Consider the following 19,583-nt stretch of genomic DNA (forward strand, 5'->3'; position numbering starts at 1 on the left):
AGGCAATATCTGGACGAGTCAAATGAGATAATTTCATTTCCCAACAAAGTTTCTTTACCGTTAGAGATCTTCAAATGGATATTCATCATCTTTCATAAGATGAACATTAGGAACCATTGGTATATTTCAAGGCTTGGCAGCCAACTTTCCTGTTTCTGCCAGTAGGTCAAGTATATACTTTCTCTAACATAGAAAAACACCCTTCTTGCTTCTAGATACTTCTATTCCCAAGAAGTATTTATGTTGTCCCAAGTCTTTTATATGAAACTTAGTATGTAAGAAAGACTTAAGATAAGAGATACCTGCCAAAAAATTTCCAATAATGACAGTGTCATCGACATTTAGAACAAGTAGAATAGTTCCCCAATAGACTTACTGTAAAACACTGAATAATCACACTTGCTCTTTCTCAATCCGAACTCCTAAAATACCATGCTAAATTTTCCAAACCAAGCTCGAAGACTTTGTTTCAGCCATACAAGGACTTTTTCAAGTCACAAACCTTTTCATGCTCCCATTGAGCAACAAAACCATGTGCTTTCTCCATATAAACCTCTTCATGGAGATTACCTTGAAGGAATACATTCTTAATGTCCAATTGATGTAACGGCAAATTCCTAGAATTACCTATAGAAATGAAAAACAGAAAGAAGCGAGTTTGGAAACTGGAGATAAGGAGCCTGAAAATCCACCCCATAAGTCTGAGCATAACCTTTTGCCACAAGTTTGGCCTTAAATCTCTCCACAAAGACATCTTAATTTTGACTGTGAATACCCACTTGCTTCCTATTGCTTTCATTCCACTAGGTAAGTCTACTAGATCCCATATGTGATTTTCCTATGAGTCATGTATTTCCTCAAGCATTAGTTTAGACCGTCCTAGATAATTCAAAGCTTCTTTAATAGTTTTTGGTACAGATACAGAGTCCAGAGATACAATAAAAGATCTAGATGCGGGAGATAACTGACAGTAGAAAACAAAATTGCCAATGGAATATATGGACTTGCAAGTGTGTGTACCTTTGCGAAGAGCAACAGGAAGGTAAATATATTCTATGGGATATCTTGAAGGAGAATCTGATGACGAGGGAGTTGGTGCAGCATGGGTAACATTAGTCTCCCGCCTCTTAGAGTAAACCTGAACAACGGGTGGTCTTGTTGGAGATGATGGAACTGGCACTGAAGGCACAATAGTATATTGGTTTTCAATTGAAGAATCGGGTGATGTATGAGACACATCATTTGATCGCTCTGGTATAGCCTGGTAACTTGTTACACTAACCACTCATCTTCCTCGTCCCGACTCGTAGAAAATGAGAGGTGCATAGAAGAATGGTGTAGCCGCCATAAAGGATACATCAGTTGACACCAAATATTTTCCAAGTTCAGTAGAGTAACAACGATATTCCTTCTGAACGTGAGAATATCCCAAGAAAACACACTTTAAGGCCTTTGGGGTCCAACTTGGTAACTGATGGTCCAACATCTCTTACATAACAACTTCTTCCAAATACCTTAGGTTACATCGGATTTTGGGACTTATTTGGAAAAAGAATGTTATAAGGTGCATAACCTCCAAGCATAGTAGATTGCATGTGATTAAATAAGGAAACAAGTTGTTGAGATTGTGTCGGCCCGAAACTTTTTAGCAACCTTTGTTTGAAATAATAGTACTGGGGCTGTCTCAAGTAGATTCCTATTTTTTCTTTCAGCAGCTCCATTCTTGAAGGTGCATGAACAGAAGATGACTGGTGAAGAATACCATGCTGCCTCATATATGACTAATATAATTCTTACATGTATTCTTTAGCATTGTCACTCCTTATTGTATGCACATTAATATTAAATTGAGTCTTAAGTTTAGCAGAAAACACAAAAATGGGAAAACACTTCAGATATATTCTTCAAAAGTATATCCATGTCATTCTACAACAATAATCCACAAAAGTAACAAAATATTCATGTCCAGTTCTTGAAATAACATGACATGGTCCCTAAACATCATAATGAACTCACTCAAAAGTCGACTCCACTCCCGTATTAACCCTTGGACTTAAAGAGGTCCGATATTGGTAGGCAAATCGACATGATTCACAATCCAATGAAGAATTATTTTGAAACTCGGGACAAAGCTTCTTCAACTAAGGTAGTGAAGGATGTCCAAATCGTCAATTTGCTTCAAATGGAGAAATAACACCTGAGTATGACACAAATTGAGGTTTCCATTCATCAAGGATGTAGAGATCATCAAATTCATTTTCTTTACCAATAAATCAATTCGTCCTAAAGTCACGAAATAGACAATAATCAGGAAAGAACGAGATATAACATTTAAGGTCTCTCATAAGATTACTAACACATATCAAATTAGAAGCTAATTTTGGGGAACTTAAGATAGATGACAAGGTAGAAGATGAGGATGGTTTAGTAGTTCAAAATACAGCACTAGTACAAGTTGATCCATCCGCTATAGTAACTCGAGATAGTTCTTTGTGTGGCTGGAAATTAAAAAAGTACTAGTGTTACCTCTCATATAATTTGTGGTGCCTGAATCAATCACCCATTTATTTGAAGAGGTAATAAGGCATGCTTTTCCAAACTCGACAAAAATAATAATTAAGGAAGATTTCTTAAACTGAACGAATCTAGCATAATCTTCGAACGAAACAAAAATTGTTTTATCCGATGATAGCCAATGAGCAACATCAAACTTAATATGCGTATCTGAACTCTTCCATTCTTCTCCCTTATTATCTTTCATTCTCATAATATCAACAAAAATTAACAAAGAAATCACCAAAATTCTTAAAATAAAGTTTTAACAAGAGAATAGCAAACTTTACAAAACGTACCAACTCAAGTACAGAAAACTAGAGAAAACAAAAATAGAGTTCGGATAGTTTGAAAACCCAGGTGTTCACATAGAAACAAGAAACTAAAATACGAATAGCCAAAGGATCCGAATTGAAAACCAATCAACCAACAAAGAGGAAATTTCAACCAGGAGAAGTAAATATCTGACAGTAGTCTATCTCAAATAAGAACAAACCATATAACAACAGAAAAAACAATTCAAACTATAGTATCACGAGAAAAAGACTGTAGAACCTGGATCTTGATGTTAAATCTTCAAAAGATAGTCCAATCATAAGATAACCACAATAAATATGTTTTGAATCTTTAGAAATGTCAAATAAGTAAAAAGACCACCAACAGATTACCAGTGGTGAAGTTACATGAAACAGAAATATGGCAGCAGCTAATTCTGACAATCACTAGTGGTGAGGCTCGAGTGCCACAACTTCAAGTTTCACAATTCCGGTTATGCTCTTATACCATGTGCAAGGAATTGGAGAGAATAACATGTATCTTATTAAATAAGTAAACATGCATAAATACAATAATATGAAAATATAACTAAGGAATGAAATAAAAAGGAAATCCTAAAGAGACACTGTCTATCTATATCTTTGTACAATATCAAGAAAGAGATCTATATACATTCTATAACAAACATCATGGAGAGAACTTAGCGACAAAATGACTATTTATTACTTGGACTACCAAACTTCTAATTTATCCATGTATCCTTTTAGTACAAATTACTTCCACAGAAGTTTATATAAATTAGATCTTTTTTTTGAGTAAGTTGTGTAAAAGATCCTGTAGAAGATGCTGATTTTCTTTGACTAAAAAATGTCTTAAGTTTCAGATATTTCGACTTGAATACTCAAAATACAAGGAAGCAAATATGTAGATGCCAAACCAACTTGAAAGAAGAAGATATATGCTTGTAATTCCTGCGCTAGAATTTCATGTTGGGTGGAAAGACATTGCAAACAAGATAGGAACATTCATAATTGCTTCTCTACTAACAACATTTAATTAAATATTTATAGACAAAGACATCCCGTATTCAAAGGCTGCCAGGAGAAGTAAATGGGGTAATATGGAATTTATTAGCACCTCCAAAGAAGAAGGAACTGATCTGTCAAAAGGAAAGAACCATTCACATTGATGGATCTTTTGACCCATCTTAAAACGATGTTCTGAAGAGATGTGTGGTCTGCAATTTCCACGAAAACCTTCTGGAGCTGCACATGGATTAAATTCTTAGGAGATGGATAACCACCTTTTCCTTTTGATATTTACTTCCAAAGCAGACACAGACTAGGTTATACATGGAGAATAGAAATGGAAGAAATCTTCAGCTCAATTCTATTTGTGGCCACCAACAATCGGAGCCATCAAGAAAGAAAAGAAACTCGGATCTGTCTGGGATAATTTTGTAGTATTAGCCTTATATTTTTAGTCATAAAAGACCTTCAAATCTAATGGAGATCATAGTAGGGGATGGAGCAAACACAACGCCGGAACCATGTCAAATGGGAAAGGTTCACAATAAAGGGGACAATAATGATATTCCGAAGAATTAACGACAATAGAGAATGGTGGATTTTTCTTCACAATCAAAGTATGGGTGGATCTGCCCAGCAACTAACTCCATCGGAACAGAAAAAAGAGGTCCCCTTTCGAACCAAAAGGTATCGAGATTGATATTTGCAGGTAAAAGGAAGATTATGCATAGTGAGGATATACCAAAAACCACTTTGGAACTCTTTAACAGTGGCAGGGGGATTTACAAAATGAATCGAGCAGAACACTGGTGGCAAAATTGATGCAAATGTGTTCTCTCTCACCTGTAATGAGGTTACTGGTTGGAATTTGAACACCTTCAGTTGAAAAGGTTAGTCTTATTGAATCCTCGAAATTCTACTTTCATTGCTTCCTCGTGAAATTGTTTTTACATCTTACATCGTATATCTACATCTTTAGACTGCTCAAAGAAATCATTTATAACTGGCATACTAAAGCAAGCACAAGCTTAAAAATTTCTCAACGGATTAAATTAGATCTATTATCCCTTCAGAGTTCTCATCTAACATGATAAAATACAAGCAAAATCTACAGCTATAAATGACATCGTCAATCAATTAAAGAAGGATGTAAGGAAAACGATGATCAATTAAAAAAAGCTCAAGCTTTTACATACATCAACTTAGAAATGACATAACGTATATCTTCTTCGCATGAATAACAGTAGTTATTATGAAATTATCAATGACTAGCATGCATAGTCTAACTAGATATACTCAAGGATATAGCCTTAAAAGATAGGAAGAGCTTTGTGAAATAAACTTCACATACTGTTATTTCCTTATTTTAAACTTGTTCTTTGCATTATTCTGCAATGTTTGCTCTCTTTGTAAATCTTCCACAATTCTTAGCCTTTCCCATTGCAGCTCTTTTATCCGTATCTCAGTTTTAAAATAGCTTTCAGGTAGATACGATCTTTTAGAAAATCTTTGGAAATTTGATTGGTACTTCCCCTTACAAAAAATAAATATACGAACAGGATTGAATCCAAATGATTTAGTGATGCAATAGAAAAATACAACAACACATTAAGTGTAATCCCCCAAGTGGATCTTGAGGGTGCAGTGTACGCAGCCATGCAAGTACCTTGGGAAGGTAGAGATGATAATGATTCAATGATGCAATTAACAAGAAAAATCAAGTGTGCTGCCAATTCAAATAAATCTCATTTATAAACATAAGAAATCAAATACATGTAATATATGAAAATGGGAATCGGATTAAAAACAACAACTACGATATAATTAATTCCAGAAAGTCATACATGTAAATCGTAAATGTGTCATGGACTCGAAACCTAATAAATCCTTAATAGTCCTTTCCAAGAAAATTATATTATAGATTGTCTTTCCTGATTAATTTGTAGCTGACTATTCCGCCCCCATCCTTTTTTAGGATAATGATTTATTAAAGATGCCGATGGTTTGTTAATCATTTGGAAATGAAAATACATTAAAAACAAACGTAACAAAGGCTACCTTGAAGAAGCTTTCCTGTAGATGAAGTGAAAGAAATGGAAGAACATACTTTCATGCACCATTCTATACAGATTGAAAGAGGAAGTTCGTGAAAGGTCAAACCACTGATCTCCACAAAGGTCAAGCAACATGGTCACAAAATAACACCAGTTTCCTCGTTCAGGCGTACAATTTGAGATCAAGTATATTACTTCATACTCAAAAATGAACAAGTTAATAGGCAATCAATTCTTCAAAGTAACCTCACAATCAAGTTGAACTATTGTAACCAATAGTTTGTAGGGAAAATATAGAGATGGTCGATTTTATAGGAACTTGTAATTATGTATGTGTTTTGAGGGTGTGCCCACACCCTTCTGGGATATAAGTTTTTAATTCATCATCCGTTGGATGTGATTTTTCGTGAATACAAAATTACCCTTATATAATAAAAAGCAAGTTGAAATATGAAAGACAAAAATTTATGAATATAATACACACACTATTTAATACATGCATCTTTACCTTTTGCCTACGGAAAATAAACCAGCACTCTTTATGATCCCAATGTCCAATGATATGGATCCATCACTATAAAGGTAATGTCTGCATCATGTCTGCCTTTGTTTTGTGTACTTGCAACCGTGAGAATAGTCCATAAAAGAGGGTCTCTCTCAAGCTATTACCAGTGCTTGTAACACAATATATGTTCGCCGTGTCCATATTGATCATATTGGCATAAAAACCAAGAAAACCAGGAGGAGTTTCCCCGTTGAGGTATCTTGTCTTCCTTATGGTAAGCCTCCTCTGAGGATCATTAACAATAAATTCACCAGTGTTTGGTCTAAAATTATAAATAAAATATGAAAAAGATAAGAGATTAAAGAAGTGGTAAAGAATATGAGATGTATTTGCCAGAAGATATCATCATAACCTTAAAACTTAAGTTCTCAAGATAGATTACAAGATATCGATGATCCAAAGGTCTCTCAATTTAAGCTTCAATGCCATGAACACCAGCATTTTTATTAATAAGATCTTTCATATAATATGTCTGCAGTACTTTAAGTCCTTCAAGCGTCTTGTAAACAACTTGTAACATAATTTTTAGCCCAAGATAGTCTGAGAGACTCCTGGATTTTAGAGTTTAATATACAAATGTCAGTCATAATAAGGTGAAATTCTAAATTATGATCGGCAAGTACAATGAACTTCCATCATCTTTCTACTTCTGGTTAAAGATATGGCACTAGCGCAAAACTCGACCCCAAAGTTTATCTCATGAGAGGAAGATTGCCCAAGCCTGTTTATCCAAACAACACATTCATTTCCAAACTAATGTAGGACTACTTTGTAAGACCTAAAAAAGTGAGAAAACGTTTAAATACCAACTAGCCTTCTATCCTAATCTCCGACCTCCAAAACCTAATCACTCTAAGCATTCCAAATGCTAATTCAAAGAACCAAATATAAAACTTTTTGTCTCAAGTCTTCACCATCATGCAGCCACATATTGTCATCTTTATTGGGACAGAGTGGACAAGAGCTATGATTTCTTGAACAGGGAGTAGTATAGAAAGTGGACTCATACAAAGCTCATTTCATTTTTCTTTTTCATGTATTTTATGTAAAAAAACACCAAAAATTACTAGATGATATGAGAAACTAACCTGCTGAGATTATCATCGTCAACCTTTCAAAGCAAAGCAACAAAACCTATCACGTCCTTCATATATGGAATATGAGTAATCTAAGTTCCATTATGAGTTGGCAGCTGCAAACTGTTCAATGTTAATGTTTTTTGAATGGCCTCCTATTTATTCTGCCCATTAAAAGATTTCTTATTTTCATAACCAGTTCCACTCACTAAATAAATTTCGCCGAGAGCAACTGCAATACCCCACAAGTACAAGGCATTATAATTGAGAAACTGCGAGAAGGCATATGACAAAAAGGACAGAAAAAAGTTAAAGTGAATGCTATATTTTCATGGAGTGCTTTTGAAAAGAAAAACACACATTAAGCCTAAGGACAATATAAAAAGCTCACTGAAACAAGCTGATGGTTGATATTCTGCGCTAAAGTAGTTATGATATCCATATTTCCTTGAAATGTAAAAGACACCCGTTGATACGATCTTTGTAAAATGATTGATTGTTTGCTTCCCATTAAGACGGAATAAAAACATTATTTTCTAGGTTGGTGATAGAACAAAATAACTACACTAACCTTTTAAAATTTAATGTGCATTTTACAGCAAACCTAATGAACTTCAATAGAAGGAAACAATACCTTTTTTATAAAAATTGAACCATCAAACCTTTTCTTCTGACCCTGTAAGAATTGGACATTATCTTCATGGTTTTTAATTTGAAGACTAATCTCCGTCACTGCATCTTCAGTTTCTACGGTAATTAATGGATTCATGAATATTAATCCATTTTGTTTACAAAAATTATCATGTCCATTATCATGTCAAGTAATGGATGCTAGTAGATTTATCTATACAGATAGTCAAAAAACTACTGTGTGTATTGCATCCATTAATGACAAAATAAAATACACTAGGCATATATCATTGGAAATCATAACCACCTTGGATTCTTAGACAAAAGCTAAGAAGTTCCTCTTTGCATTATGTCTCATTTGACAGCAAAACTAAAGGAATTGATCTTACTTCCTTGATTGAGCGATGGATCATGCATGAGTAGTTCCTCAGGACTGCTTTTTAGCTGGAAAAGGAACGTTAAAGCAAACATCAGTTTGCTAGAGTTTCTTATTAATAAAAGATTCAACAAGGTCCTATTATAAGGTCCTAGAGTGCTCACTGCATATACAGTGAACAAGTAATAATAATTGTTTTATTTAGAGGGAACATAAAATAAAATTCTCTCTGAAAATCCCATTTCAAATTTCCACAATGGGATGCCAAAGTTTGTTCATGCGATGAAAAGAGGTCAATGATGAGGCTTACTCAAACAACCCTTATTTTTAGTAAATTTAGAACGTGCCACCAAGTGTAGGGAAATGGAAAACAAACAAATTAACTAATTTATGTGTTTTGAAGCTAAGTCACTTATAAATATATATAAAAATTGGTCAAGGGTAGCCGCAAAGGATTGATATTGTTGAGTTTATAAAGAAAAATCTACTCACAAGTGCATCCTAAAACTATTTGAAGGGGATGGACAACATAAATATAAAGTGAAAAATGAAATAATAGTGTGATTTTCTTTTATGGTAGATAATTGTACATTTTTTATGGAATCAAGTATAAATACACTTACCCTTTACCAATCAAAAAATAATAGCAGGACTCTCAGGTTTTCCATAGTTAATTGGCATACAGATGAAGACCTCGGCTGGCTGAAGTATTTTCTAGGTATTGAGGTTGCTCAATTCGATTAAATATTGTCATTGCGCAACGCATGTGTTCCTTGTCCATATTTGAGGAAACAAGAATGATGGGATGTAGAATTATTGACACTTTTAAGGATTCCAATTCTTAACTCCTGCAAGGACTGGGGAAGCTACTCAACGATTGTAGAAGGTGTAGATGGATAGTGATAAACTTAAATTATAGTGACTAGACCTGACATCCTTTTATTGTGAGTGTTGCATGATAGTTTAGAACTTCCGTTAAATAATACTTGCAATGCAATTGTTTGTATTTTGAGATATATAAAATGAGTTTAAGGTATAGGACCACTCTTCAATGATCAAGGCCATAAGCATTTCATTGGATATTTAAACGAGATTGGTCTAGACTACCCTCTCATAGAGGGTCCATGTTTTTGATATTGTGTTTAGGAGGCAATTTGATATCTTCAAAGAGTTAAGACGTAAAGTATTGTTGGCGGATCAAGTTTAGAAATACATTGTTGAGCAATGGTTGTAGCAACTCATGAAATAGTTTGGAGTAGAGCACTAAAATTTGTTTAAATTCAACAAATGAAGCTTGAGGGTCGACGTAACCCAGTTGAGAAAGGAATTCGTGGATTTATGATAGACCGTTCCATTAAATAAAAAACATTTCACGATTTTACCCATCTCACTCTTTCTTTGTAAAATTTCCATTTCAACTAGATCCTGACATTCCACTTCCTTCTTGGTCATGATGTATATTGATACAGTTGTATATCATTAAAAAAATCTACTTAAAACCTTATATTTTCTGATAACTAAACTAGCAGTCAAAGGAACATTTAGAAAAAAAAGGAACATTTAGATTGACGAAGAATTTTGTCGAAGCACATGCATGACGGCTTTATCGGTGCCCATTAGAATTATTTATGTATTTTTATGGTTTGTATCATTTATTCTAAAATTCGATTCACAAAATGAGCATTTTCAACTGTCTAAAAATGTTACTTAATTGACTAAAGAATCGTAGGAAAAATAAAAGGGGGAAAAGAGGGAAAAGGAGAACCCTCACCTTCCCATTGTCTATCAACATTTTTCGTTGTTCGCCGTCCATCAATGAATCTCTAGAGATTCCTACAAGAGTGAGACTCGTGCCCTTGAGGGGAAGAGTGGAGAACAACAAATATTACAACAAAGTGAATATAAGGGTATTTTGTGTTAAGGTTTTTTGACATTTATTGTGTGCATAAAATCTCAACTAACTCACACTTGACACTTGTACGATGCTTTTGCTAAAAGAAAATTGGAAAAATTTATATATAAAAAATAAAAGTTAATTTATGGATGCGAAAAATATAGTCAAATGCTTATTTCCATAAAAATAGTTTAAATTTAGAGATACATGTAACAAAACTTGTTTTCAATAAAATAATTGTATGTATATATAATAATCCCTCCTTCTCATTTTATATCAGGTAGTTTGACTCATCACGGAATTTAAGAAAGAAGGGAAGCTTTTAAAACTTGTGGTCTAAAATGAATGATAGAAATTTATGTGGCTATAAAATCATTTTATCATGGGTAAAAAGAAATTATTTAGTTAAAATGTCACTTAATATAGAAATGTATCATTCTTTTTAGGACTGACTAAAAAGGAATCTAAGTCACATAAATTGGGACAGAGGGAGTATATCAATATCATATTGTATATTGATATTGTACAAATTGTATAGACTCGTGTATAGGTGATGTAGAACTATATATTGGAGATGTTCTTGTTGATATAGTAAAGTATATATATCAAATCTCAACCAAAACAAATCTTCCCTAAATAGTTTCAAATTTTAGATATGAGCTCCTCTTGATATATTGCTTTGTTTAATATATTATTCATGTTTGCAGCAAATTTAAAACGTGATTGTTTTGTTAAATATGCAAGATAAGAGAACTTTAATATCATTTTAGGCTAAATTTTCTACAAATATTTTTGTTGATAATCATTTTGTGTATATTTAACTGATAGATATTAATTCCTTCAAAAAAGTTAGTTATCACTAAATACTTAAAAACTATCATTGTTTTTACATGTTTTGTACAACACAACCAAAGAATTCTCTGGAACAATTTATCTTTATATGCATCTAGGTGATCTGAGGAACCTTTACAAGATTGAAAAAGATACAAATTTGAAAGAGTTAAAGAAATCATGTAAAAGGGGGGGGGGGGGCAAGATTAATAAGATTATTATATATTGTGATAATTGTTGGGATAAATTTTTTTAGTACAACAATTGAATAGTCATTTTGTGCAGCAAACTAATAACTTAGCCAACTTAATTAGTAAATTAATTGAATGATCCATTATTTTAGTTTTCCCTTTTTTAAGTTTGAATGTAGTAAAAGCAGCAAATTATGGCATATTTAAATTGTTGAAGTTGATTATTGATCTTTTTATTTATTAGCTCACACATTGTATTTCATCAGTTTTTTAGACAAATATATACTATATAGTTTAGACTAATTGATGAAATTATTTTATTAACATATAATATATAATCGTAATTACAAAAAACTATATTTTTACAAGGTACTAAAAATATAAAAACAAATAACCAACTAAAATGTAGAGAAAATTGGGTAAATTGAGCTATGACCCCCCAATTTATTTCGATCCAAATAAAATTAGGAAAAATTTGACAAAATGTAATTTGGTCCAAATTTGTCCCTAAAGAACTCAATTATCATTTATTACAGAAAATGGGCAGTTGTTTGAGTCATTAATGACTTCTCCCTTCCCTCTTCTTCTCTTCCTCCTTATTCTCCATTCATTTCTTATTTATTTGTTGTTTTCGTTCTTTCTTCCATCATCCTCAACTCTTTTCGTCCTCTTATTATTTTCCTTCTTTCAAATACAAATTACTTCCAATACACGACTTAAAAAATTAACGTACCGTAAACATGAGTCGCTTCGATCGAATAATCCAAAGGATTTCGAAAAGTTTATGGTTATATTTTTGAACTGTTTAGAGAAGCTTTGAATTGGTTTGAATATAAAAAATAGAATGAAAAACTACACAAACTGGACTTACTAGGCAAATAACTTACACAACTTAGATCAAACTCAATATATTTACCCTTATTTGATCCACGATAAAATATATTTACCCGACTTCCCCTTGTTCTATTAACTTAACCATTGTGTTTTCATCCTTGATACTGTCAATGTCTATAATTCTCTAGTGGTATCGAACAGTAACTGAGTAGTATTTTCATTGAAGTACTGCCCCTTGGACGCAGACACGGGACCTAGGTTTAACTGATCCCAAGCTAACCATGTTGGCATAATCATGAGCATAATAAATATAAACTGAATGATAGAAACTGACAAAACATACAATCATAAAAAAATGAAATCAAGGAATACCCGTATACTATAATTGAGATATCTGTAAACTGATGAGTTTTATACAAGGAAGATAGTAACTCAATACTAAGGTGAATCTATCTGTGTTTGAAAATAACCTCTAAGTGACTAGAAATGCTAGGACATGCCCCATCTAAATCTAGCAAATCAGGAACTAAAGGACTAAAAATACTGAAAAGAAACTCATGAATATTTTCCTCGGATAATGAAGAGTACTCACCATTGATTCTACTGAAGTGGAGACCTGGAACCGATCTAAGTGTGACATGGATATTGAGAACCTAAACCTTCATCACTAAAAGATGTATCACAGAATACGCATCAGTACTTGAAAAGTACCAAGCATGCAAGATAGAATACAACTGAAATAACATATAACTTAACAAAGAAAATAAGGAATAATATAAACTGAACATGATATACTAAATACTGAGCTAACATGATGCAATTAACAAATTTGTAACATGTTGAGACTGAATAATGACTGAACTGTAAATATGGTCAATGCAATTCACTCTGACTTAAATTTAGGATCTACTAATAAACGACAATAAAACCATATAAGCTTAATGTGGAGCCCGATGTATACTCCTCATCGTGAGGACCTAGTATACCCAGCCAAAGGTATACAATCATGCTACTGTGATCACTAAATTGATGCAAACACGGGGGACTTACAACCTACTTCGCTAGTAGATCTGGGACTATTCAGGTATGCTGAACCCTAGTCCAACTGGGTATTATGTTACTCCCAATGATTTCAGTGGTTAACACATTATGATTTATTTCTTGTAGTACTGGATAGCTCAAATATAAATATATAAACTTAGAATGCAAAACTTAATCTGCTAATGATGAATTAATAATTTAGGAATATCGAAGTGAATAATGATATATTTGACCTAGAGTGTTTAAGTAATAACTAATAAATACAAATCTAGGTTTTTTAATTCATGCAATAAGATGAGTGATAACCTGATAGTCAGATTTGGAACAATTAAATAACTAAATCATGATGATCTACTGAAATGGTAGAAACCCTGGGTATGTTCATTGTAAGGGAATTTTAAAAAACTGTGTGAACTCTAGGGACCTTATGGGAAAAAGGAACCCACTAATGAAATCCCACATACTTGGTGATGAATTCCCCAGAGAAAAATCTTTCGATTTGCGTACTTCAACTAGGGTTCTTGATCTTTTTATCCTCACTTGCTTCTAATTTCCTATGTTTTTATTAAGGATTTGACTTAGCTAAGTTCTAGTCATGTTTATAGGATTATAAACTGACTAAAACCTCATAATTTAGGGTCTAAAAACGTAGCATAGGGGTCGAAAGAAATAGGAAAAGACTAAAACACCGCTGCATTAATTGTTGTGGGAGTGACAAACGGATAGGACCTACGGGTCGTTGTTCGACACGACATCACTAAAATGAGCATAACATTTTACTCGCAGATGAGATTTTAGGGTCGCCGACATTGTAAAAAGGATTAATTAATGTATAATATCATAGGTCATTGGACATTTAATTCTTTTTATTCTAAGGGTTATTCCCATTTCAAGTTTACCCAATAACCAATTTCCCCTAACTGACTGCTAACCTTCACTTAAAGTCGCCACTATGGTTAGTAGCTCCATCTGAGGAACATACTGGTCGATCGTGGTTTGTGTTAGAGGTTGGGTAAAGGGGGCCTCAATATACGGACATAGACCACGAACCGTAGTCTGGTCTATGGAACCTAGGTCTGTTTCGTTTGTTGAAACTAAGCTTATTTTCTAAGATGGATTTGGGGAGGGATTGCAGTGGTGAACTACATACATACAACACAAGTCGAACATCAGACTATGATCTGTGGATGACGACCGTAGGTTGCACTTGCAATTTCAGAAAAATTTAAATCTTGTATGTTTTTGGATTTGGGGTGTTACATTATCTCCCACTTGGGAACATTTATCCCTGAATGAAGTCTAAACTAATTGAGTACGAAGAGAAGGAGCTGCAACCCTACCACTAGAACTGAGAACTCAATTTTTGACTTATCTGAGTTCCAGGAACGTGTAAGTACACTGAAAATCCAAGTACAAATTGAAGGAATATTATATTAAGACTGATCATACGCGTGAACGACTCAAAAACTAGACAGGAACTTTTACCTCAAGTTGGAGTTGAATCGGAAGAAAAGAGGTGGAGATACATGGCTTTCATGGTTGCTTCTATTTCCCAAGCAGCTCCCTCAAAAGAGTGACTTCTCCGCAAAACCTTCACTAAAGCGTGTTCTTTGTTTCTCAATTATTTAATCTGACGATCAAGAATCTCAACCGGTAAAACCCCATAAGAAAGACTATCTTTCACAGCCACACTCTCTAATTTCACTAAAGATGTTGGATCACCCACACACTTCTTCAAAAGCGAGATGTGGAAGACCGGATGCACTGCTACTACATATTTTTCCAACCCTAACTCATATGACACTTTGCCAACCCTTTTCAAGATCTTGTAAAGTCCTCAATATCTAAGATTGAGATTTTTCTTTCTTTCCAAATCTCATCACCCCATTCTTTGGTTACACTTTCAAGAAAATTAGTTCATCCACTTGGAACTTTAGTTCCCTTCTCTTTAACTTTATATAAGACTTCTAGTGACTCTTGTTGTCTTAAGTCTATCTCTAATGAGTTGAAATTTCTCTAAAATATAATGAACTAATTATGGTCCTATCAAAGCTATTTTGACTAATTCAAACCAACCAACAAAAGATGTGAATGTTGTAATGGTAGTTATTATTATACGGGAACTCTATAAGAGGAATGTGATCATCCCAACTACCCTTGAATTCAATCATACAATCTCTCAACATGTCGTCTAAGGTATGAATGGTACGCCCTCCCTTCCCATCCATCTGTTGATCAAATAAAGTGCTAAGATGAACCTGAGTACAAATTCCTTTCTTAAATGGTAACAACTCTATATGATATTATAGATAGAGGAAACCCGTGGAACCTAACAATCCCATTTATATAAAGTTTGGTATAGTCCTCTGCCAAATTCGTACTCTTGACTGCCAAAAAGCAAGAAGACTTAGTCATTCTGTGAACAATCACCCAAATGAAGTCATGTTGCTTGCGAGTACGAGGTAACCCTGTAATGAAATCCATATTTATTATTTCCCACTTCAAAGTAGGAATGTCAATCTCTTGAGTCATACCCTAGGGTTTTTGGTATTCAATCTTCAGTTGCTTGCAATTGGAGCACTTACTCACAAAATCTTGTATATCTAACTTCATACCATTCCACCAATGGACTTCTCACAAATCACGGTACATCTTTGTATAAAGGGAGATGATTTTATCATTTCTTCCCTTTCAGGATAACTATTGAAGGTAAAGAGATATTACTCCTTATTTTATTTCATTTTATACTATCTTAGAAAAACAATTGTGACTGAACTAGGACTTGCCATTCCTCTAAATTTCACATTTACATATCCTTGAAATTGTCCTAGCCAAATAAATTGTATTTGAACTAGGAAATGATTTAATTCTAAAAAAGTACTTCAAATACAATTCCCCATAAAGAATAATTATACTTAACAAAGGAAAAGGATTTTTCACCCCCACTTATCCTTTATAAATAGAGGACTACTATCATTGTCTTTATCATACACAATATTCAGCAATTGCATATTTCCGTTTTTGCAGATGGTTGAGGTTCATATTTTTTCTTTTATTTTTTTTTATTTATTCCAATTTTTGTGTTTTTCCTCCTATTTTTTTGCGTTTTTTTTTAGACAAAAATAAATAATATTTGTATTTCACGGTGGCTGAACAATGGAGTGCTTTATCACAACATGAAACTTTTATAATGTTCATGCCTTGAAGATCACTAACTTGAGACTTTACTAGGATACCACATTTAACGTCCCTGCAAAATACTACTCTCAAGGCCTTATTAATTCCAAAACACTTAACCAACTTGAAGCTTTTCAAGAATTTTGTGTTTAACGTCCATGCCTTAAAAAAATACTACTCTCAAGGCTTTACAAGATCCCGAATACTTAACCAACTTGGGGCTTTACTACAATATTGTGTTTAACATCCCCTCCTTGAAAAAAATTTACAACTCTCAAGACTTTAGAAGATTCTTAATCCTTAAGAAACTTGAGTCTTTACTAGAAAAGTATGTTCAATGTCTCCGCCTTGAAAAAATTACTATTTTCGAGGCATTACATGTTCCAAATACTCGACCAACTTGAGGAATTGAAATAATATTGTGTTTAACGTCCCCGCCTTGAAAAAAATACTACTCTCACGGCTTTACATGGCCCCAAAAACTTAAGCATAAGATGGGAAGGAGTTTGTTTAACGTCCCCGCCTTGAAGATCACTTAAGTTGAGGCTTTTCAAGATACTTAATGCTTAAATTATTCGCCCCTTCTTAACTACCCCTTTTTTCAAGTTTTATCTTCTTTTGTACATCATTAAATAAATATTAACACTCTTTTTTTCTTTTTTTCTTTTTGAAGTTTGAACAATGGTTTTCTTAATGGATTATACTTACCCATCTTCTAAACTTAAATGTGTCATCGATAGAGCAGATGGTATTATGGTGGAGACTAAGTTTTTATTCCAGGATTCTTTTACTGGTCATTATGTTGATACATGGCAACAATTGAGTAACACACTTCATATGAGAAGTGGGACATCCGAATACGATCACAAATCTAATAAATCCCTAAAAGTTAAGTATCTTGAGAAACCAATTCCTCATCGTAAAAAAATCATGAGCACTCTTTCAAATTTAGGTCGCCACATGATTCTAGAAGATACATTGGGGAGACAACATTGTGCTTGCAGGTGAATACACTGCATTCTGAGATACTAGAAATGGATAGAAGATTTCTTTAGCAAAAATGGGCAAACACTAAATAATGCTTGCATTCTTGATGTTGTATTTTCTTGTTTTTTTACTTAAGATCCAAATTCAAATATTATACAAGCCTTTTGTGAGGATTTGTTCCCTCAAAAAAATACATTGCTTGCATCTACTGCGGGAACATCTGTATCTCTTAGGGTCTTGCATATTCGGGGGGAATACATTATATGGAATGCAACCATGCTTTTTAGGCCTCACCCAACTTATTATTTTGATGATGGAAAAGCACCAGAGTTGGAGCTATCTTATTTCATGAACCTTTCTTTTAATTATCTTCCATTTAGGAGGGGAGTTTCCTTTGTCATCCAGCCATCTAGCTTCCACCAATTTAGTAGCTAATTTGGTTTTAATCAAGATTTTACTGGCTATTTAGAAAATGATAGTTGTGCTAAGTTTCTCGATGAAGGCCTTAGATATTGACGTATTGTCATATCTCGTTCAACTATGTCTAATGCGATATTCCTCCTATGCTTACTTCCACAAAGAAGCTTTATGCTACCGAATATTCATTTTTGTGGGAGAGATCCAATGGAATGTTTCTTGAGGATAATTTTGATTTTATGGTGGAGAAAGATGGGTCAGAATCTGTTACCCTTTTAGAAGATAAATGTCAAGCTATAGAGAGGAGACTTTCAAAGGTCAAGACACTACTTCATCCCCAACCTAAAAGTAAGAATCTTAACTCCTCTAAGAATCGATGAAAGAAGTAGTTCATACTCCTATTGATAAAGAGAAGTGTCGCCAATTCCTCTTCCTTACTAAACGGGTTGAAGTTGTTGATTAAGGAATAGTAGAAGTCCAAAGTGTCGATAGTCCTTCAAGATCATTGAGAATCATAGTAACAATGTTTTTTTCCTTTACTTTTTTCATTTTTTAAAAAATAAAATGACATGTAGGTTAATGTTGCTACACATCCACTAGGATCGCTACATGAAAGACCACAAGATAGCGATGAGTCTACTGATATTTCACGACCTAAGGAAAAATCAATTTCAAAAATCGAGCCAGAACAAAAGACATCATCTACTTCTCGTGGCCAAACATTAAAAGGATTGACTCCGTATTCAAATGAGCTTTTTCGAGTTCTTTTAAAGAGTAATTGATCTATGTCTATCTTTGAAGGAAAATGTGTTGTGTTCAACCACAAATTGAAGTACATCTTGGGACTTTGGGAAGAGATTTGTGGAAAACATTCAAGAATTCTCTAGACAATATTTCATATTAGAACACTACAACATTGGAGGTCTGTAGCCACCCCAGTAAAGTGTGGCCCAAAGTGTAAAAAAGTGTAGTCTTTTCTCAAGGGCCACACTTTTCGACTTCAGACAACACTTTCTAGTGGTGGCCGAATCCAGTGTTAATTTTGCCAAGGACAAACTTTTCAGGTGTTGCTTTAGAAGACACACTTAAGAAGTGTGGCCTTAGGGCAACAAGGGACACACTTGTATAAATTATATTACAACAATTTTAATGGCCTCAAAAAACACTTTCAAAGTGTTGTTGTTTCTACCTTAAAGGCCCCAATTGAAAAAGTGTGGTCTCTATCATCTACTCTAAGACAACATTTTTGTAATGTAGCCAAAATTCTATGATAAAAAATTTACTGTTCTATTTTGCATATATTCAGTAATTAAAATATATACTACTTTCTATGAAGAAGATCTAAGAAATTAAACTATCTAAATATGAAGTCAAAATTATAATAAAAATTTTTGGACTAAAAATATTAATTCAAATGTATAGATTTATAGTAAAATTCAAATTATATCATAATTTTTTCTTGTAAAACACATACCAATAAAACAATGCTTCAAGATGTGAAATACCAATGAACTGCAAAAGAATTATTCATAAATTTAAACAACACCATTGTTCTACAAGTCTTCATCATTCATTCCGATAGATCAATAGACTTTGAGGCCACCGTTTCAAATCAGATCTCCCCCATTCTCCTGCACGTTCATATTAAAATTA

At 33.5% G+C, this 19,583-nt stretch overlaps 2 pseudogenes; one reads left to right on the top strand and one right to left on the bottom strand.

Annotated features, from left to right (window-relative positions):
* Positions 1-6,415: 6,415 nt before the first annotated feature.
* Positions 6,416-7,580, bottom strand: LOC107003781 (annotated as a pseudogene).
* Positions 7,581-18,061: 10,481 nt separating this feature from the next.
* Positions 18,062-18,817, top strand: LOC114074727 (annotated as a pseudogene).
* Positions 18,818-19,583: the final 766 nt, after the last annotated feature.

This window comes from Solanum pennellii, chromosome 11, assembly GCF_001406875.1.
Source record: "Solanum pennellii chromosome 11, SPENNV200".
In the NCBI taxonomy this organism is placed as follows: Eukaryota; Viridiplantae; Streptophyta; class Magnoliopsida; order Solanales; family Solanaceae; genus Solanum; species Solanum pennellii.